The sequence below is a fragment of the Ochotona curzoniae genome, unplaced genomic scaffold (assembly GCF_017591425.1).
Source record: "Ochotona curzoniae isolate NIBS_2020 unplaced genomic scaffold, NIBS_Ocur_1.0 contig_4612, whole genome shotgun sequence".
Classification (NCBI taxonomy): domain Eukaryota; kingdom Metazoa; phylum Chordata; class Mammalia; order Lagomorpha; family Ochotonidae; genus Ochotona; species Ochotona curzoniae.
Genome location: NW_024466343.1, coordinates 13082539 through 13105803, shown reverse-complemented (window position 1 = coordinate 13105803; position 23265 = coordinate 13082539). Strand labels below are relative to the sequence as shown.

Genomic DNA, 23265 nt, shown 5'->3' with positions numbered 1-23265 from the left:
CCTCTGTAATTAAAATTCTTTAACCTACAGATTGCGTTTCAATAAATGAAAAGTAAAATAAGCAGTTGAAATGCACACTACTCCTCATAGATTTCCGTAGTTCTCACTTCATTTGGTACATTTTTAAAAATAAATTAAAGTTTGAAGAATTGTAGTGAATTGCAGGATTTGATCATGACCCATTACTAATCATCAAACAAATGAACTTTACTGAAAAAAAAAATCATAGAGGAGAAGAAAGTCATAGTCCAACATTTCTAACTTAAGATAATGGGAGAGCAGGAGCAACATTAATGAAACATCAGAAGAGAGAATTATTTGAACATGTTCTATTTGAAGTGAGTTGGAACACCCAGGTGGAGATTACATTTGGTACTATGAGGGGATATTGAGAAGTAGGACATAATGAAGTATTTGGGAATCACTTCTACCTTTGCAGCTGTGGAGCTCTCTCAGCTGTCTCAGGGGTGCTAGTTCCCATCCACCTGCATGTCTGTGCTAGACGCAAGAAATGTCAAGCAAAGGCAGGCAGCCGCAACTGACATACATCATTGAGAGGAAGGAAACAGCTGCTCAGAAACTTCTGTGAGCCCCACTTTATATGTTAATATTTTAATGGATTTGTCCTGATGAGAATCCAGGAGTTAGAAATTGTTCAATTTCATTCCCATTCAACTGATAAGGGATGGTCACTGAGACACTTTAAGCCCCAGGAGATTATGGGTTTTGACTTCGCTGCCCACATGACTAAAGGAAACCACAATTTCCAATAATTTTTCCTCCTAGAGGGTAAAAAGAGGGGATGGGGAGACTGATAGTCTGATACTAATTCTGAACCATAAGGAAAATTGGTTGATGAAGTAGAAGTGATTGAATCCTGGGAGGAAAAGTGCCCACACCATTCATCATAAAACAGAAACCAAGAATTTCATAGGTTGAACCTAGTCAGATGTAACCTTGCACTTGAGCAAGTCTGGCATTTAAAATTAAGAGGACAGAGAGACCACGTACCTCAGCAAAAATTCTTTTTCATTACAAATGTTATCTACTTTTATTTATTTGAGAGGAAGACAGAGAAAGGGAGAGAGACTGACAGACAGGCATAACTTCCTCTGCTGGTTCACTCCCCAAGCATGCGCAGTCTGTGGAGCTGGGCCAGGCTGGGGTGAGGACCGAAGCAGTAAATACAGCCCAGCTCTGCCACGTAGCTGGCAGCAACTCAGCTACTTGAGCCTTACCTATGGTTTCTCACTGTGTGCATTAGCAGGGGGCTAGAATCTGGAACACAGCAGGACTAGAACCCAGGAATTTTGATATGGGAACGTAGGTGTCAAGTATTCACCCCACCTAAACATTTGAAAGGAAAGAAGTTTAAGAGAATTGGAAGTCCTAATGCAAAATCAACAATAGGAAGAAAAATAGAAATTTTTAATGCCATGAAGTTAAATAACATGTTTTTAGATATGACAGCCTCCATTACACAGCTACTACACATCTCCTTAAACGAAAAGACACAAAACCAAAATCAACAGGAAGAAAAAAGAAATTAACAGCACCATAAAGTTAAATAACATGCTACTGAATGATTAATGTATCGCTGAAGAAATGATAAAGAAAATCAAGAAACTTCTTGAAGAAAATGATGCTACTGTATGGTCTATGAGTCTTAGAAGAATTTAATCAGAAACTTTGAAGAGTAACAAAAACAAAAAATCAAAATCCATGAGATATAGCTTCTGCTGATTTTTGTTGGTGAAATGTGTCTCTTCTAGACAACAAATAGATGGGTTTTGTTTCAATGGGTTTCAATCCAGTCTACTAATCTATGACGTTTGATTGAGCTTAAGCCATTTACATTCAGGGTTAATATGTATACGTGGTAATTTGGTCTTGTCATTTTAGGAATGGGTTGTTCATTGATTTAGTCTTCAGTTGTCATCTTACTGGGATGTTCTTCACATTTGCCCTTGGTTTTGTCCCTTGGTGCTATTCCTCTTCTCCGTCAGAACATCTTGAAGTATCATTTGTAGGGCAGGTTTGGTAGAGGCATATTCTTTTAACTTTTCTTTACTGTGGACGAATTTTATTTCATTTTCAAAGACAAAAAAAAGCTTTGCTGGATATGTTATTCTGGGCAGACAATTTTTTTCTTCTAGAATCTGGAATATGTCACTCCATTCTCTTCTTGATTGTAGAGTTTCCTGTGAGAGGTCTCCTGACTATGCATTTTCAAGTGATCTTTGTCAAAAAAAAAAGAGGGGGTGCAGTTAATAGACCTATCGACCTCAGGACATTTTTTACAAACACAATTTTTGAAAGGATATGGATAGGGACCAGCAGTATCATAGCACTATCTATATTCAACCACGTGGCAAGAAATTGGTAAAAGTTTTGCACAATCCTTTCGGGTTTTCCAAGTGGAACATGGATATCTTAACTGCTAAGCTTATTGTCCATACTGTGTGCACAATATATTATTTACCTCTACTTCAAATAGCATAGATTTGGTCTTCAATAGCAATCATTGGAGGAATACATAATTTTGAACGTATTAAATTAATGGTGAAGTACATCTTATATGAGAAAATAAAGAAGAGGAGTATGGTGGTTTGGGCTTTGAGAGAATATTTTGTGCCAAATGTTTAAGCCAAGAGCCTGGACTCTTGATGGCAGCAAAAAGAAATGTGCACAACTATATCTTCCTATACATAATACCCAGCAGTCACCTCAAAAGATGTGGATAGAACAAATGAATGAATAGGTTAACTGGATTCTACCTGTGGCATTTTGAGGAACTTACCAGAACTTAAATTGTAGGTGCAGCATTACGACATACGAGGCTAAGCTCTCACCTGCAATGCTAGCATTCTGTATGGATGCTGGTTCCAAATATACTCTTCTACTTTCCATCCAGCTCCGTATTAATGCACCTGGAAAAGCAGCAGATGCTAGGTCAAATGCTTGGACCTTTGCACCCATTTGGGAAACCTGGAAGAAGCTCCTGGCACTTGGCTTCTCCCTGACCCAGCCATGGCCTTTGTAGTCATCTGGAGGTGTAGAACCAGTGGTTGGAAGTGATCTCCTTCTCCCTCTGTCTCTCTCTATATGTATTTGTGTCCCTCTTTTTCACTCTAATTCTGCTTTTCAAGTAAACAAAATAAATCTTAAATAAAACCAAATATCTGCTTATTCATATCAGCTTACATGCTGTATAACAGCTGTTTATTACATGTGTATACTTATAAATAATTGAGTGATAATACATATGGTACAGGATCTTCAAATGCTTTGTGATTGTCCTTAAAAACAAAGTCACTAGATAAGCTATAAGTTAATAGGAAGACTATCCAGCCTTAGAAACTATCGTGACTGGCAGTGAATGTTGTGTCAAGCTCAACACCTCATTCATGACTAAGGACTGACTGTCAGCTACCAAATAGGAGGCCTGTTAACTGAACACTTTGGGTACCAACCCTCTCTGTGAAGTATTCTCAGCTGAAGAGAGCTGTCTCACTTAAGGTCACTCACCCAGTCCTGAGCATCTAATGACTGGTTAATGTTCTGAGGGGAAACAGAAGGGACTTAAATCCCTCACTCCACTTGGGCCAACTCTGAAGGACCATCTGAGGCCCAGCGCTGTCCATTCGTTTGGCTGAAGCTCTTGCTGTGACTATCCAAGTCCTTGCTCTCCCTGATCCTGCCTCACTCTGTCACTAACAGGGCACATTCTACTAGCACCCTGTTCTTAGTTTTTGTACACTCATCTCAGTGTTAGAGTTGGTTTCATGTAGAAACTGCCATGCAGGAACTTTTCAGAGGAGCCCTGCAAGCAGTACTCAAGCACTGCTTTATCCTGAGCATAACCCAAAGTAAGGCAAAAGTAAAAGACAAGAGCTATTATAGTTAGGAGATTGTTTGCTGCTCAAGGCTTTATGTGTTGGAAAGTTGGTGCTTGCTGTTGCAATATTAAGAAAAAGCGAGACCTTGAAAAGGGGAGCCCAGTAAAAGTCACTAGAAAAGGTTCTGGGGTTTGCTGTCTTCAAAAGGAATTAAGTTGCTGTGGGACTACAGTTAGTGCCTGACAGAATAGGCTGTCATAAAAGAGTAGACTGGACCCTTCGCATTGGCTCAGGCATTCTGTCTGTTCCACCATACAACTTTTCCCTTGCTTATACACTCACACTGTGATGACAATGCTTTGTCACAATTTGATGCACCAAGCACAGGTCAGACTGATGGGCCACCTGGTCTTGGGCTTTTACCTCCCCAACTATGGGCCAAATGAACTTCTCTTTGTGTACCACCCTGTCTTATCAGTGGAAAACTGAGAAATGGGCGACAAAGATGCTTCTGTTATTGTTGAAAAAGCTAATTTTTGGGAAATGTGGCACATATTTGTGGGTATTCACGCTTCATTCCAAGTACTAGACTGGCACCCATTTATTCCCCCAACAGCAGGAGGCTGGGCAAGGCTGACAAAACCTGCTCTTGTAGAGATACAGCAAGTGTGAGAGAAAGGGAGGGAGAGTAAGACATGCCCAGATGCCACATCTTTCCTGATACAGGATGCCACATCTTTCCCAATACAGGTCTACCCTGGTGGGGATGAAAGAAGGAAGCAGGAGCCTGAGCACCCTGCGCAGCAGCTCCTCACAGCTTGAATAACCATAGTCTAGCTTCTGGTGGCAGAACAGGATCAGGCAGCCCCATGGCCTGGCTGGGAGATCCCTAGGGACAGGGCAGCCAATGTGTTTTTTGAGATCTGCCTCTCTTGAAGGTGTACTCAGAAGAAATTGCGGGGTTGCCTTCTGTCCTCTTAGGAATGGAAAGCACAAAAACAAAGAGAATTTTCAGTGCCTGCATCCAAGGCTCTGGAATGAATTCCTTTGCTACCTGTTCTGAGCTGAGCTGCTCTGTCCATTTTGATGGGAACTATTTTTGATGATGGCAACAGACATACATAAAACACCTATATTCATGTGCTTCATTTTTGCATAAATAAATCTGTAGCTACACAGTGGAGACATACATGAGGAAAGAGAAAAAAGAAAAACTGATTTATTTTTTCTCTTAGGTTTAGCTTTATTATAAAAACAATAACATTAAATAACATTTTAAGGTAACACAATTTTGTCCTGCCAAAATGCTACACTGAACCCTGTTTTGCATTTTTATCAAGTTTTCGGGCACAAATACTAAGAATTTTGCACACATGCAATTAGGCTCCCTTTTTCTTTTGCTACCAGTCTTTTCAATGATCATTTTTAATGCAGCATTTTTCTATCGTATTAGCTGACTAAAACTTAATTATTTCTTTGCTACTAAATATTTAGAATGTTTCTAGACTTTATGATATGCATATCTTTTTAAATTTAGTGGATATTATAGACAATGTGAGTGGTTTTTAATATACTGTGTACTTGTATTATTGTTACAAATTTATGAGTCATGAACACTTTTGAAATCTTAGAAGAATGGAATTTTTAAGTCCCATTTGTCGAGATTTTTCCCTCCTCTCTACCTGCTTATTATCACAGTTAGATTCCTGTCTCCATGTAACTGCTGTTGAGAATGTGAACTCATTCATGCCATTGCCGTATTGTAAAACTGTATGTCTGGAAGCTTGGCGGGTCAACCACACAGTAGCCATTCAAAATTTATTTGTACCAATATAATTTAATAAATAAAAAAGGAATGTGTAGAGTAAGACATGATAGAAGATGTATCTAAAGAGCCTTGGAGATACTTTTCTTTCATTTTGCGGTGGCTTAGAGGAGATATGCTTCACCCTGTGTGAAAACAAGGACATTGGTTAATGTCACTGGTGCTGGAAAACAGAGCTATTCCCAGAGCCCTAAGAATGAAGATGTTGACCCTTAGCAGTGCCTCCAAGGGAGGTGATCCTTTCCTAGTTTTCTTAGTGACCCAATTTTTAGAAGCCAGGCATTCTTTAGCTCCTTCTAGGTAAATCAGTAAACCAGTACCACAGTGTGAAGTAAAACTTATTTTCTTTGGAGGTCTTCCTGGGAGCAAGACCAGCCTGCTGGCCAAAGCCAGGATCCACTTTACTGAAACTTTAGCTATAGTAGTCATAAAATATCAATTATCAGTCTATGTTGTAGAAGGGCAGTATGCCTTCTGCTACTTATCTGCCTTTAAGTTACTTTCATAATAAACCTGATGTTCTATCTGTGCTATGCAGAAAACAGACCTTTTTATATAAAAAGTAGAGAGAGCTATAGTCATAGAAAAAAATTTAGTTAAACCTCAGAAATAACATGAATTGGTTGGGCGGGATCTGACTGGGATGGGCTAGGCTGAATCACCCATCAACATTACCTGGAATCAGGCACAGATCGGGCTGGGCCAGGTTGCAGCAGTCACTGGCAAATGCTGATGTGAGGCAGGCCATTACAGACTGGGCTTCAGCATCCACTGGTACATTTGAGTCCTGATGGGAGGGGTATGAACCTGATGACAGGGCTCTCCTATTGTCACTGGCAAGTATGAGAACTGGGACTGAGGGCAGACCAGGCCAGGCAGGGCTACAGCACCTATTGGCTTGCATGTGAATTGGGTTAGGGGGAGAGCCAGGCTGGGCTAACTAACTGTATCCATTGGGGCAGACATGAGCCAGGGTAAGTGAAGGCTGATTGGGCTTTGCTGCATCATCAACTGACAAGTGCTGGGACTGGGAACAAGTCCTGTCAAGCTAGATTGCAGAACCGTACAGAGAGTGCAAGATCCTGGAATAGGATGGGCCCTGTAGGGAAACTGTGGGCACCTCTCTGATGGGCTGCAACTCCCAGTGTTGAGCATGAGATTTGGGGCTGCAGGGCAGGGCTGCCTAAAAAAAAGTGGTGACATCCCCCCCCCCCAGCAGGAGTATGTGCTAGATAGTGGGGCCAGTTGGATTAAACTAAGCTCCAATGTCCATCAATATGTATGAGAGCTGAATGAGATATGGGACAGCCTGGACCAGCCTGTTGCATATACTGGCAAGCAAAAGAACCAGGGTTGGGGGCGGGCCTGGTCAGGGTTATTGGGAGTGACACCAACTAGGTTGTAGCTCACGCTGCTCTATATGGGGCCTAGCATGCAGTAGGCTGGGCTGGTCTGGGTCGCAGCATCCATTAGTTTGTGTAAGACTTGGGGTTGGGAAACAATTGACCCAGCAATTGCAATTAATGTGTGTAGGCTGATGTAGGTAACGGACTGAGCCAGACTCTATATTGGCAAGCACACACAAGAGTCATGTCTGGGATCAGCTCTGATGAAGTCTTTTTGGGAATCCTCTCAAATGAACTAGTTGATTCAGAACTCCAACCATAGAGAAAATTACAGGATTGGTAGAGTGCATGTGTCAGAACTGGGTCTTTTCAGTTGAGAAAATGGAGTAGTGGTAGGCATACCCAGAAGCAGGCAGAGGATACAGCAGTTCATTGGGACCTGCAGAGGACATCTGGTACCAGAGCAGTGGAAGGAGGGCAGAACAAATTGGACAACTACCTCAGCCAAATGATGAAAGCAAATATCTAGGTGAATGGAGCCTCTAAGGTGGACTGTGTCTATCAATGGATCTTGGAAATATTTCCTCAACTTTGGATTGGTGAGATCAAAGCATTTCAGAACTATCAATACCACCTGAGAAGAACCCGTGGAGCATGCTCCATGTTGGGGGACCCTGAGTTGATATCAGGTGACTGTTATACATTCCTGGGTACTGGGGCAATTGGGAGGCTAGATGCAGCTTTCCCCCATCTATGTCTCTTTCCCCCAGATACAAAAAGAAAAAAATATTGGAAACAGTGGTCTCATCCACTTTCCCCTAACTCTCAATCCTTCCCACCCTGATCAACTATGTAAACATCATCAAAAATAAAAATAAAAAAGCTAAGAAGAAAAAATAAATAACATGAATTAAGTTAAATAATAGAGACAAAAATAAAAGATGAAAAACAAAGGCCTGGAAATTTCATCACATAGACACTAAGATTCCTGGTATTCCAGTTACAATAGCAAGTATCAAGACTATGGTGTGGTCTCTATGCAAGATTGGGCCAATACACCGAAATGGGCTAAATGAAACTGATTAAATAATCCAGTACACACCTATATACTATATATCCAGGTATGTATGCACATGTATGTGCATATATATGTATATATATATATGATGTTCATATCTAATGGCCATGTGGTCTATAACAAGGACACTAATGAAAAATGGGAAAAAGATGGTCTTTTTTACTAAAGGTTGTAGTTAGATATCAGTATAGTAAATAATTGGTTTGAAATGGATAGACCTACATGTGAAACACAGAGAAATAAAGTTTTTAGAGGAAAACACAGGAAATCTTACAAACTTAGGATAGGCAACAATCCCTTAAGAAGCACACAAAAATTCACTAACTGTGAAAGCCAGTGATCAATTAAACCAGACATGCAAAACATCAAAAATTGTTAATAAAGTATTTTTGAGAGTAAAAATATAAACTTTAATAAGAAGACACTGGCAATACATATGCTTAATTAAAATTTACACTCATGACACACAGTAAATTCACTTGAAAAAAATAAGACTAGACAACTCAGTGAAGAGGTGAATAAAAACCTCGAACCTCACAGAATAGAAGATCAAGAAGGTCAATAGGGTCATAAAAAGTTGAGCAGCATAATCTGCAAAACCAAACAAACCAACAGTGAAAATATTGACAAAACTGTGGTACAAGTGGAACACCCATATTTGAGGATGTATAAATTGACACAGTTACCTAGGAAATTTGTTTGGCAATATATACATTGAAATTAAATATGTACTTACTATACTTCAACAATTCTGTTCTTAGAAAAATCCCCAAAGACAGATTTGATAATATTCATAGCAGCTCTTTTCATTAGAATAACAAATGCAAAAAATAATTAACAGCCCAAAAGTCTATCAACAGCTGAATGAATAAATAAACTATATGACAGTCCTATAACAGAATACTATAAAGCGAGAGCCAGCATTGTGCCTTAATGACTGAAGATGCTCACACCCAGTATTGGCACCAGTTGAAGACAAACTGCTCCACCTCAGATCCAGCTTCCTGTTTATGTGCCTGCAAAAGCAGCAGAGGATGATCCAAATGTATATGGTATGCCACTTACGTGGTGTTTGAAAGAGCAAAATTCACTTATGGTGAAAGAAATTACAATGGTGATTACCTGTAAGGGTGGAATATTATTTCTGAAAGGGCATGAGGGAGATTTTGCTGATGGTGGGAATACTTTGATCTTGATTATTTGATGTGTTACTAAAAATCCATTGGCCTGTTAGAATTTTTGCATTGCAGTATACATTATACCTCAACAAAAAGATTATAGGATTTTAGAAAATCTCACATTAAAATTTAAAAATTTTCATGAGTATATGATATCAAAGATCAAAATTGCTTGTCAAAATCCTAACCTCTATATAAAATATCCTACCATCTACAGCAGATGCTTGTGTGCAAGTGCAGTAGCACATGATTCAGGCAAAGCCAAGAGCTTGATTGTGTTTTTATCGACAGAATAATCCAGACCAGAACACTCACATTGCAAAGACCCTCAGTGAGTCAGAAGAATGAAATATTCCTATGTACATGGTTTATAGCTTTCGTTCTATCTATGCTCCATGATTCTCAGCCTATCATTCCTCCTTGGTTACAACTGTGGAACTGGTTCACCTATGTTAGTTCATTGTTGTTTCCAATTTCCACCCCAAGTCGGTGATTCAACCTTTTGCTCTACTGAAGTGTTGTCCCACAGGGTTTTGCACAGCCTTTCTTCTATCCTGTGCTGATAGTGCAAATGCTGTATTCTCTTCTCTTAACATTGTTTAACCATCTCTTAACCCAACCTCCTTACAAAGGGGCCAGTAGGGAGGAATTATTTCAAGGTTCTGCTGAAGTGCTTTACAATTGGGGGATAGTCCATTAATTGTTGATTTTGTTTGTATTCAGCATTCTGCTTCTACATATGGTTTTAGTTGATGTGAGGGTGCCTGGGGGCTTTATACTGGACCCAGCTGTATAAAGCAAATGGATAAATAAGTTAATCCATAAACAAATAACACAAGTAAATTTCCTTTAGAATAAATAGAAAGCACAGTTTTCTTAATTCTTTTATTTAAAGGGTTTATAAATGTGCCCTGAGGCATAAATATGATGGTTATATCCAAAGTTTAAAAGAATAAATAATAACGATCCATAGTTGAAGGTGCAATATCTAGTTATATCCTTTCAACATAGGATAGAAGCTTAGACGGTGGGAATATTTCCATTCTTTCACATATCCTTTTATTCCAGAGTAGTTTGTTATTGCCATTGCCTCTGATAGTTTCATTTGAAAAAAAAAGTAATGAAACAAACAAGTAAAAGGAAACAAATCAGCGGTGAGTAGCCTAGCGATAGACACTCTAAAAGAGGCTGTGTTTAACTTACTGCTTGGAGTGACAGCATCTGGTATCAGAGTTCCTGGCTTTGAATTCCAGCCCCTCTCCTGATTCCAGTTTTGTACTTATGCACCCCTGGGAGGCAGCAGGTGATGGCTCAAGTCCTGGGGTCCTTGCCGCCCACGTGGGTGACCTGGAATGACTATTGTGCTCCCGTCCTCTGCTTCACTTGAGCCTTGGTTGTTTCAGGCTTCTGGGAAGCAAACCAATAGATAGGAGATCTCTGTCTTATTGTCTCTGTCGTCTTTCACTCTTTCTCTGATTCTCACTGCTTTTCAGCCACAGGGAAAAACTAGGAAAAGAAAAAAAAAAGAACTTTTTTTTTGATAGGAGAATGAAATTTTCTATTGTTCAAGTGCAGACCTCTGGGTAGGCACTTAGCCACACAATGGAATGTGTGTAAACTCAACATTCACATCTGAACAGAGGCTTTAACTGTGCCTTTTTTTTTTTTTTGCACTGGTGTGCTCCCTAAATTTGCATTCTAAAATGAGAAGAAAAATGGGATCAGATAGGACCTGAGCCAGATCTGAGCCATTGCTGACCCTCAGATCCAGTGCAAGAAATAGATTTGCTGTCTTAAGCACTGAGATTTGGATTTCACAGGGTTTAAAAGGTGGAAAATGGAATTAAAAATAATTTATTTTAGTGCAAAAACACTTGACATATCTTATATCAGGGAGCTTGAGAAAAAGCTCACAAAAACCGGCATTATGAAAAAAAACACCGATTGCAAAAAAAAAAAAAACCTTTTTACATGAAAATAAACATCTTTTTAAGTGTTAAAAATGTTTTACTTAAGAGACGGAGATACAGAGGCAGAGAGAGATCTTCTATCCAGTGGTTACTCTCCAGATTTCCACAATGGCTGCAATTGGACTGGTGTGAGGCTGGAAGCAAAGAATACACTCCATGTCTCTCGCGGTAGTGGAGTTGGTTGGTCATTAATTATAACTTCCTGAAATCTGTATTGACCAGAAACTGAAATCAGAGACAGAACCAAAAATAAACCCAGGTATCTATTAGGTCTTTGTTGTTGTTCTCAGACTGCAGGAGGGCCCAGTGCAGCCCCAAATGCCAACTTACCCTCATGCCTTTGCCTTGGGTACCCACACTGCCGCTGTTCAGATGCTTGACTGGGGCAAATCTTGAGAAAGGGGCTAGACTGCTTCTGCTTGAGCTCAATTCTGCTGTTCATCTATTGCTGTGCCATCCCCTCCATGGGTTAGCCTGCAGCTGCATGCTTCTCAAGGCCACTCTCTGCTTTCTCTCCCATTTTCCCTTTTTTGTTGACCACATGGGACACAGTCTCTTCTTCATTCTCTTTCTGATGTAACATATTACTATCCAGTTGCTCATGTCTGACTCTGCTTGTTTGTTAATAGAAATTTTATAAAATTATGAATCTGTTCTCTCACAGATTTGATTGTCACAAGTCTATTTGTAGCTTGTCAGCTCAAAACAGAAGTCATCTTTGAAATGACATTGAATGATGACCCTCAGATGGAGAAATATCATTAGTTCAATGAAACGAATTCACAAGAGAACAGGATAGATGGGAGATGAAAATAGATAAGAAAGTATTTTCAAATTTATTCTTGTACAAATGACAATAATGTTATTTAAGACTGCCTTTTTTTTTTCTACCTTCAACTGGATCAGCACTTAAGACATGTGCCCTACAGTGGCTTACAAGAAGGGAAGGGGGATAAGTTTTAAAATTTCAGTATAGCTGGGAATCAGAATTTATTTGCTGCTTCTGTGAGAAAAGCATAGAAAGGAGTGTTGAGTACCTTTTCATTCCCAGGCACTGCAATAGGGAGTTTACATGTAGTCAGTCAGGGTACATCGTTAAACCTCTGCTATATTCCAGTCTATAAGCTACCAGGGCTGTAGTGGGGGGAAAGTTTGTTCTTAGGGAACCATAAAAAGCTGCAAGTGGTGAATATTGTTGTCCTTATCTACAGAATGGAGAAGGAAATCAGCAGAACAGTTAAGCAACTTAATTTCATGGGGTCAGCAAGCATCAGATCTTGGATTCTAACTCCATGCTATTTCCACATGATGTAACAGTCAGCTTGGCTACTGTGGCAGATTGACAGATCTCACCTACATTCTCCAAAGTCTATTGAAGGGTTAGATTGGAATAAAAATAACACCCTAAAATGTCATGCATATATGTGCATGTGTCTTTATATGTGAATATCTAAAGAGGACTTTGTGGCTTTCGTCACATCTCCTGAAAGTTCCATCAATGAAGAGTCAGTTCTCCCTTGAGTGTCTGTGGATAACTTTATTTTAGCAGCAAATATGCGGGGACTTTAAAATGTTCATGAAAAAGGCATGTGATGAGAAAACTGCATGAATTTCAAAAATGTTTGCACTGAAAAGAACTTTTAAATCTATTTTCTGTGAGGATTTTTAGTAATTTTTTTAACTTATTTAAAAGGAAGAGAGACAAAGTGGTAAACAAAGACAGAGACCAAGTGTGACCTCTCTCCTTTACTGTTGCAATCCCCAAATTCTTAAAATATATGGCTAGACCAGGCTGCAAACAGAAACTCTGAAATCAGAAGCTGGGTCTCCCTAGAGGAAAAGGTCCAAATACTTGAACTTATGCCTCCCTAGACCAGGAAACAGAGGTTGGAGTTGAACTCAAGCACTGGGATTGGGATTGGAGGTTCCTGACCAATAGTTTAACTACTATATTAAAACACTGAATTATGTTTTGTGAAGTACCATTTCTGTTTATGTTTTCAAGCCCACTGGAAGGCAACATTCTAAGCAACTAAGATTGCTGAACAATGATGGATAAAGACGTTAGAGAGAGATGGCCTACAGGAATTAATGCTCAGATACAGTACTGAGTCTCTTACTTTGTTAGCCTTCAAGCCATCAGGAAGGCAAGGCTGTCTCCTCTCGGCTTAAATGCTGCCCTCAATGCTCACTGCAGCCTTATTTTCCCACATAAAAATGTGAATGTGTGGGTGTGTGTGCTGGTGTATAGCTGTAATGCAAAAACAACTGTGTGATTTGCTTCATGTTCCAGTCATGCTGATTCTGGCCTCCAGCCTAGTCAACTGTAGGAAATGCATGGATGAGACTCATAGGGAAAAAAAAAGAAGCTATGTCTAGGGCAAAAGACCAGGCACAATTGGCTACTGGTCCTTCTCATGATGCCAAGAACTGCCTCCTCAGCATCTGAAAGTGATTGGCCATGCGCTGCTAAGTATTATTCTGTCTGTGGACTGAGAACTGGGGCATCCAGGGATAAATGGAGTAGTTGAAGGAGCAGTAACTATTACAGCAAGGTAGGGAAAAAGTGTCCCTAAACTTCCAGATGGGCAGAAAAAAGGAGAACTTACCATTGGTTTGATACTGAGGCTTCCCATATGGCATTTCATGATGATTTTAAAAATTATTATTGGTCCTCTTATGTATTTTCTATTGTTCTCCAGCATTGAGCTAAGTATATGGGGAACAACTTACCTAAACTGCTAATTTGTGACACTGCCTATTCCATTCTTTAATCCAAAATATTGTGTTACTTGAGTTCTGAACATATCAGTTTGGAGGTATACCTTTGTAAAACAATATTATTGTAGTTTTCTCCTGTGGATCTCTAAATATAGATGACAACAAACCTTCCACTCTTTTATTCTTGGAAATACAATTTAACCATGCCAATGTTTATTGCAGCATAAGACTGAGAAACAATTAGAGATGTCACATGTATTTGCATTTTTGATGCCATTTGCAATGTAAATGATAGAATAATGGATAACTTTGGATGAGACATTTATTCCCCTCCATATCCCATGTACTTTTTCCCCCAGGGGACCCTAACTTAAGGAAATCTGCTCCTGACATCGAATAGATAATAGAGGTGAGATGTCATTTTAATTTTGAATTCATGCATCTCTCTTTTATTGGATGGGAAAGCATAGAATAAATGTCACCAAAATGACAGGTGTTAAATGGCATTAATCTGTGCACGTGTGCTTGCCTGAGTGCGTCTGGGTAACAGGGATGTGTCTTTGAAGTGTAGCTGTTACCTGGGAATCCCTAGTTATTTATTGTGCACCTTTGAGTGTTTGTTTATGTCTATCTAGGTGGTAAGGGTATGGCCGAGTGCAGTTTGCTCAGGCTAGCTGAGTGCATCAACGGTAGCAGTTAAAGTGCATGCATTTGTTTTCCACAGGTGTAGCAGTAGGTGCTTACTGGGAACAAGGCCTTAACATCATAATCTCTTATAATTAGAAAGGGTTTTATAGGTCATTGGTTGTAACCTTTTAAAATCACAGTCTCTTGTCTGTTGGGAGAGTGTAAGACTAAACTGGAATAAACAACAAAAGATGAAAGTCAGTAAACAAGTACTGAAGCTGTGTATCTGCATGGGACGGCTCTGGACAGGGGGATGTCAAGATGATGAAGCAGTCCGAGACCTAGGGAACACTTACAGGATAGGAGAAGAGGAACAAAGATCAATGATTTAATGAAATGCATAAAGAAGCAGAGGAAAAGTAAAGTATTCTAAGGAGGCATACATCAGGAGGCCTAATGCAGAAGGCAGGATTAGGGAAGGCTTGCAACAGAGAATGACATTTAAACAGAAAGCTCCGGCACCCTGCACAATAGTGGTGTTAAACACTTAACCCGCATTAAGGCAGAGATTGATACTGCCCCATGTGAGGGATTGGTTCTGCCCTCAATCACCCCCCCCCCACTTTCCATGATATTGGTGATTAATGCCATTCACCTCCATTTTGCTTTAGCTGGTGTTCAGCGCATTCCCTGCCGCTCCCCCACTCCCACCCCAATACACGTTACCTGGCAGCAGTATTTTCTTCAAGTTCTCATTTATCTTCTGTTCATATATCCTTCATATATTACTTGTTTGGGGTATGCAACTGAAGAGCTTCTGCATTTTATGGCAGGCAATTGTCAAAGCAAACAACACCAATTTTTTTCATAGTGCAAATTTATTTCTTATTTTTGTTGTCAAGAAATGCTGCTGGTTTGATGCTCTCCCAGACTGTACTCTAAGTGGTGGTTCAGGGACCCAGCTCCTTCCATATTGAATATTTGCTGTCCTGCAAGGATTCCAAGTGCTCCAGCTGATTTCTAGGCAGAGAGCAGGCAAAATAATAGAGGGTGAATGAGGAGAGGGTAAGGCTTGGACCCTGGGACAGGGCACATCACTACTCCCTATGTTTCCTGGGCTAGAATTCAATGGCATGCTCTATGTGACCTTAAGAAGAGTGGGAAATGCAGTGAAGTCGTCTGCCCAGGATGGCAGAAATGAATGTGTTTCAGTGACTACTTGGCAGTTTCCACCACCCTATTGCTGTCACTTTGAAATATCTGAATCAGATTATAGCAATGCCTTAAGTTTGAAACAGGGAGCTAGCTGATCACATTTTAATGGAAATGGATAACACAGGAAACTGTAGAAAAAATGACTTTGGATGGAATAAGATCTGAGCTAATTATTATAACATTACAGATGTTGTTTTAACCTGCAGAGAAGATTCTTTCTAAGCTATATCTTATAAGCACTAACATGTCTGAGAGAAAGAAAAGCATAGTCATTTGCGACTCAACACCGTGATATGCCTGTGAGGCTGGTGCTAGTTAGTATAAATCCTGTTACCAGGCCACATTCTATCCAATCAGCTTCTCTCTTTTTTAAAGGATTATTTATTTTTATTTAAAAGTGCTTCTCTTCTTATCATGATTATGTTCATGCATACTAGTCATTCCTTTGTGTTTCAGGTTTGAAAGCATTTCAAAGGAATATTGAATGTCTTATGCTACTAAGCAACAGAATTTCTATGTGCTCAACCACCAATTGGTACAGAATTTGAAATGCATTGTTTAGAGCAATAACAATAATATGATAAGGAGAGAAAAAACCTGCCACTCGGATCCGTAGAAATCACACTTATTCCATATGAATTGGCTTATGAAGTCCTCGTCAAGGCTCCTTTGACCCACTTGGACATTGCTCTTTGTATTTGCATTGTTAATGGAATCCACCAAACTGTATTAGTTTATTGGGCTATCTCTCTCCACAACATCTCATGAATCCTCTGATGACAGCAGAACTGTCATTTGTCTTCCTCATTTGAGAGTCCTCATTTGAATGCTCCTTGTTCCCTCTTTTAAATTTCTACCATGGTAGGGACTTGATAAATATTTTTTGAACAAATGAATGGAATGATGAATGAAAGAAAATGGATTATATGTGGTTTTAATTGGAGAAAATAAGCTAATGTCCCCAATGTTCAGCACTGTTTCTGCCCTCTTCTCAACTTCCTCTTGCCTTTGGGTACGAAATCTGGGATCAGGGAGATTCACAGTTTCCTGAGCCAGCTGCAAAGCCGGCATCTCAGCCTGTCTCACCTGTGCAAACAAACGTACTTGTGGCAGCTTCACAGGCATTTAAATGGCCCCATCTGGCAAACCATATTTGAGAGGCTTGGCAGGGCTAGCGAAAAAGTACAGCAAAGAGAAATGCAGCAGGGCACGGCCTCTCTTTCTGGAGATTATTCTTTCAGGACAGTCTGTGAGGTCTTGCCAGATTTGGATGACCTCCAACATAAAAATAGCAACCTCCCAGCATAGGATGCTTGCGAGAATGAATACATGCAAATGGTTTTGTATAAAACCTGCTAGAAAGCAGGCATTCAATCAGCACTGGCCAGTCTTTGGACAGTGCCACCACGGCTTGTTTTATTCTTTTAGAACAGGCTTTATGCCAGAATTTCTCTTCAAACAAGCACACCCTGATTCTGGAGAACACAGTCAAGCTTGGTCCTTGTGTTAAACGCTATAGTAGCGAGTGAAAGGACATTTATCCTCTTTTGCAGTAAATTATTCCCAACAACTTTCTGGTAGTCATCAGTTGGTCTTTCCAATTTAACATCCTGAAACAAGCAGTTGGCCTTTTCCAAATTTGGCAAAATGGTTGTATATGGGTAGTCTGCAATTGTGTTGAAATATAGAAATCCTAGCTGGACCCAAAGTTAATAAACTTGTATGACATATAAAGCTCGATGATGGATGACAACCAATAGTCCAATACTGTTTTACTCTCTCTAATATACTGTTTCTCAGTAAAGGCCAAGAAATTAAAGAACAGTTTTATTCTCCCCTTCCAGCCTGTGCAGGGTAATTATGTATTATTAATAATGCAGCAGCACAAATGATATTAAATGAACTACATTTGTTAATGCAGATCTTATCTAACTGCTTTTTCCATCAGTGGACTGTTTCTCATCAGGGGGTACTAATTAGCTGTAATATGTAGAAAGATGGGACAGAAATCCAATCAGATAAATGGGATCTATTTGCAGAGATCCAGGAAGAAGAAAGAAGGCATTCATGATTCTGTGAGAATTACTATATGTAGGAATGATGAAATTTCTGCTCTTTCAACTTCATTTACATTTTGTGGCTATAGAGGTTAAAATTCAGTTTCTTTGGGTTGCTTAAGCTTCAAAGGCCTGCAGATAATTTTATTTATCATGACTGTAAAACTGTAGTCTTTTGTAGTAATGAAAGTGCATATGACTATAAAAAATCTCATATAGTTTACATGGCCCTTGCAAACACCAAACCTAATGTATTAGGTTAACAACTAATGTTCTCCAGATTCGCCCAACTAATGTGGACTTGTAGGCAACGCTCTGGTTCTGAAGTTTTACATAGAAAAGGAATCACCAAAAACTCTACTACATACCTGATAAACCCCAGGATTTTTATGAAGATACCTGCAAGATTATTACTCTTCATAAATCTTGTAAGAGAAGCTCTCATATTGAAGAGTTGATCCAGCAGTTCTTTCTTCAATCACCTGTCAGCTAGTTTTGGTGTATATGCGGTTCAACACAGAATGCAACAACAATGCTATCCACCCTGCCTGCCCATTTGAGCTCACTAGGCAATGTCAGGGACCCGTCAATGATCTGTTTGCATGTGAAATATTTGGTTAACCTTACAACAAATGTATCATTGCTTGGATATAACTGTACTCTCATTAGGTTACCTGAGTGAGTTGATGAGGGTTTAAAAAGGAGAAAACAGATATAGAAGTGAATAATTTTATTTTGGCTAGCATGATTTCTCAAACATGGAAGAAGTGAAGTATTTGCCCAGTACTATTCCAATGAGGTGAACTGATCACCCATGTTAATTTTGAGAATAAGCCTTAATTTTCCTTTTTTTTTTTTTTTTTTTTTTTGCCTGTCTGTTTTCAGAACCGAGGACATAGTATCTCCATTCTAAATTCTAATTTAGTAGGATTCCAATGTTTGGCCTCTTAGAGTTTGAAAAACAGAGTCTGGAAACTTTCAACCCACTATTGGAGCATCCTATCCCCAGCAAAGTTGGAACAATTAACATCTGAAATTCCCATAAACATCATTGCATGCACATCTTTGAAATATTTGAATCTTGTTTATAATCCTTGATATTATCAGTGGCGAACTCCTGCATTTTTGGTTCTCAGCTGCACTACAAAATGACATAACAATGTTTTAAAATATTTGGAATCATGTTTTAATGGCCTTTAGAAAGTAATATTATTATTGATTAGTCTAGGGCTAGGGTTATACTTAGGAGTTTACTAGGCAAGATCTCTGGTCACTGAAAACTAATGAAATGGGACTTGGTTGGGTAGAACGAGACCTTCTACCTTAGCAATCTGCAAGTGCTCACCACCTTTTGAGCAATGCCATCATGAAAATTCAGGAGTTATCATTATAATATAAAATCATCCAGATATCTAGGGAAATATCTTTGTATATTTCATGACAACAGCAGAGTGGAAGCTCAGGGATACTATTTACATTTATATATACTTACATTATGTAATTAAAGCCAACAGATAAACACATCAATATGTTAAAACAGATGTAAAAACATATAGGTAGACATATTGCACTGGAGCCTTGATACAGCATCCAAATGAAATCCTGTATTCCAAATATGCCCTGTAGGAGTTTTGCTTAAGGCTATGCTTAGGTATACTCAAAAATTCCCGATAGCGAGTCACCGGGGAAAACATGTTCTTTTACAGATAATTGCTACTGGCAGCCAGAGACCTAGAGAATTTGATGTGCAGTAATGTGACCTGACTATGTATTAAACTTTTTTGAAGGACATGTGTAAAGTAATTTTTATGTCTCTCACACACCTTGCATTTCCCCCCCTACTTGCTAGCACATTTAGGAACAATTTTTTCTATTTTCAAATATATGTTAGGTTTTGTTTTAATAGTTTTCAATCATAGAAGATGGTTTTTATTGTTTTATAGCAACAACAGAAAGAGAAAGTAATTGAAAAAGAAAGAAAAATCCTGAGTTATAAGGGATTTGTAAACATAGCAAAATAGTATTATTGGCAATGAACTTCAGAAAAATCATGAGACATATTAGTCGTTCATTCTCAGAAGAGAGAATTTACAGACTAACAATTTTTCTAAGGTTGGCAGGCATCTCTGCTCCTTAGACAAATAATCGCTAGCTTTTCATTAAAACTAGAGATGTGTAGGAGATGGTTTCTGAAGTATTTTAAATATACTGCTTCAGAAGCTGTAATTAATAAGTGAAAAAGTTATAAATTGGCAAAGATACAACCCAGCGAACAAGTATCATTGCTGCTAATTACTTCTATTTTTTCTGTTATTATGCTATCCTCATTTTATTGTTCAGTATTAATATCTAAACCTTAAATAAGCATAATGTCAGAAAGTTCCAGGAATGTGGTTACAGATTTAGCAAGGTAGTTCACAAGCTTCCTTGGAAGAGAACTCCTGGTTGAACCACGGAGTATAATCTTCAAATAATGTGCTTTTGTGTTGAGAATGACATGAATTATTATTGACTGGCTTTGGAAACTAGCCTTTAGGAACTAAAATTCATGGGAAAAATGAAATTAAAACAGGATGAAGCACAAAAATTGAGTATGGGAATATGCTGCAAAAGCTGGGACTGTCACATCAGACATCATTTTCTTTAATAACAGGCAGCAGTTCATGGATTTACATGCTTGTATTCTGGTGCCAGCAGGATGAACGTATGAAATGACAACTTATCAGGAAAATGATATAGTTCTGGTTTCCATTAAAATCATTAAAAGCCACATTCCTTCTTCAGATATGCAAATAGGCTTTCAATAGAATCCATGAACAAGGGTGGGATTTCGCTTAGTTCACTAAAGAGCTGCAAAGAAAACACAGACAGTAAATTTGAAGAACTTCAGGGATCACTTACGCCACATCCTCAGGTGTGGTGGTCTCCCATGTTGTAGTTATTAAGGGCCAGATAGTGCTGCAAAAAATGAAAAAGAATGGATTCAAGGTAATCGTTCTGTCAGGTGTTCATTGCTGCCAAAAGATGTGGTGGCATAATAAGAAGGTGAAAACAAAACTTAAGAGAAAACCTTAAATCTCTGTAGCCAGCAGAGCCAGGAGAGAGTTGCCATCCTGAGTTGCTGACACCTTGGCAATGAAGCAGCGTGGTTGCAGAGCTCAGAAGTCTTGCCTGGCAGCCAGAAGACTCATGTTGATGACATATGTCTGCACTTACTCACTGTGTGATCTCGAACAAGCTATGCAGCCTCCTTATGCCTCAGTTTCCCCCATAAGGTGAGTACATAGTTTCTGCCTCCCAGAATTCTTGTATTAAACAAGTATTAAATGACTTAGTGACATTTAGCACATGATAAATGTTATACAAATACTCACCATTATTCTTTGAAAGCCTAGAAAATGTATTCCGGGGAACTCACAAATCTGTGTCAATAACTGGGTTTTTGTTCTTAGTGTGAAGTCATATTATTTGTTGTGGTTAAACTTCATCAGGCCATCATCAAAAAGAAAAAACAACAAAAATGAACATATAATCTATTCCATATCCTTTTCTGCTGTTAAACTTTTATAAACAGACAAATTCAGCTTTGCCAGCTTTTGCTCTTGAGGAGTGTGTTCTCCTTGAAGGTAGGGAGTGCATTGTTTTATAATTCTTATGCCATCTGAGAACACCTCATAAATGTTAAACCAACCTTGAAACACATTGAATTCCTATAAAGGAAAGACACTAGCCTTCATTAGGGAAAAAACAAGTGACTTATAAAGGAAAGTACTCTTCAAAAAATCAGTTAATGAAATCCATTAAAAATATGCATCTAAATTCTATAAAAATTCATTTTAATAACTTAGTTCCATGTCAAATAAACTATATGATTTTAAAATTTCTTTTTAGAGGTAGAAAAACAAAAATTATAAGTATCATTCTTTCACCAAGCTCAAGCACATTAATGTGTCAAGGAAATATAATACAAACTGTAATTCTAAATTTTGTATCAGCTACATTAACAAAAAGCCAGAAAAAAACTAGAAGAAATTAATTTTAAATAATATATTCTGCTTAACCTAAAGGTCTCAAAATATAATTTCACATTTAATCCCCCTAAGAAACCAAAGAAACATTGTACATTCATCTTTTTCCATACTAAGTCTTTAAATCATGATGTATAATTACATCAACTTGAGCTGCCACATTCCAAGTATGTTGTATCTTCATGTGGCAAGTGGCTACTAGAACACTCCACCTAATTCAAGAAAGACATGGAATAGGGGTGGGATTATGCTTTTAGAGAATTGGCAGGATGGTATTTGTTGGCTCAGTGAGAGCTGTGTTTCAGATCTGTACTTAAAAACAGATTTTCCTAGGGCCTTTGGCTCTTGGTGTCATTGGTGTTGGACAGATCACCATTCCTGTTTGTTAATTTCTCTTTTAAGTGTGCACAGTACTTGTGTGTCTTTCTGATGCCTTGTAGCGAGGTCTGCTCTCTTAGAACAAATGGAAATCAGCTTTGGAATTCATGTGCCTGAAGAAAATTCGTCTTGACAGCTGCAGGGGCAGATTCAAGCACACACAAGGTGAAAGGAAACCACCTGGGATTTTTTTTAAATATAAGGGGTGGAATAAGGAGATGGAGGAATGCCTTCTAAGAGTGCCAGATGAGACAAACAGGTGGCACAAGGAAGGAACAAATAAAGGATGAAGGGAAGAGCAGCAGGTTAAGGCCTCAGGCAGAGCAAATACAAGATTCAGCTGCTGCAGGTTCAAGCCCGAGGCAGGATAATAGAGTGACTGTGGCAGAAAGGAAATCAGATCTGTCAACAGTGCAATTCACCCGTGAATGTATATGGGCAGCAGAGCATGGAGAGGCCTGTGGAGCCTCTGTGTTAAGCGTGTGTGTTACCATGTCCAGCCAGGAGAGCTACAATATTTCCAGTAGAAGCTCGGGACCCTTCCCTTAATACTCAAAGGGTACCCACAAACACCGCATCTTCATAGGCACCATGGCATTATCTGTTGTCTAAATACTTCTCACTTTGTGTACCAAAGGGATGCAGGCAGTCGACCCCAAAAGCAAGCAAATGCACTGCAACTGGAAAAAAAAACATGAAGAGAAATAAAAATGTTTCTAAAAATATCTCCCTGTGCGGGGCCCTACATATAAACGAGGAAAAACCAATAACCTCCTTCTTTTACAGAAATAAATCATCACAGAGCCAAGCCCAATGCCTTTTGAAATGAAGCCTGACACTAAAAAATACAAATCTCTAAAAAAGAGAAAATATGTGCAAACCTATCATAGATCATGGAGAAAACAAGTTTTTTCCTTTTCTTCCACTACTGATGAACTCCACATCCACACGCACTCAAGGGGGATGGGACCATAAACGGCAAAGAATCCTACACTGAGGTGCG

The 23265-nt window shown here is 39.0% G+C and overlaps 1 pseudogene; it reads left to right on the top strand.

The window, feature by feature from the left end:
- The first annotated feature begins 20991 nt into the window (after positions 1-20991).
- LOC121161027 overlaps positions 20992-23265 on the top strand; it is a 33229-nt pseudogene continuing 30955 nt past the window's right edge.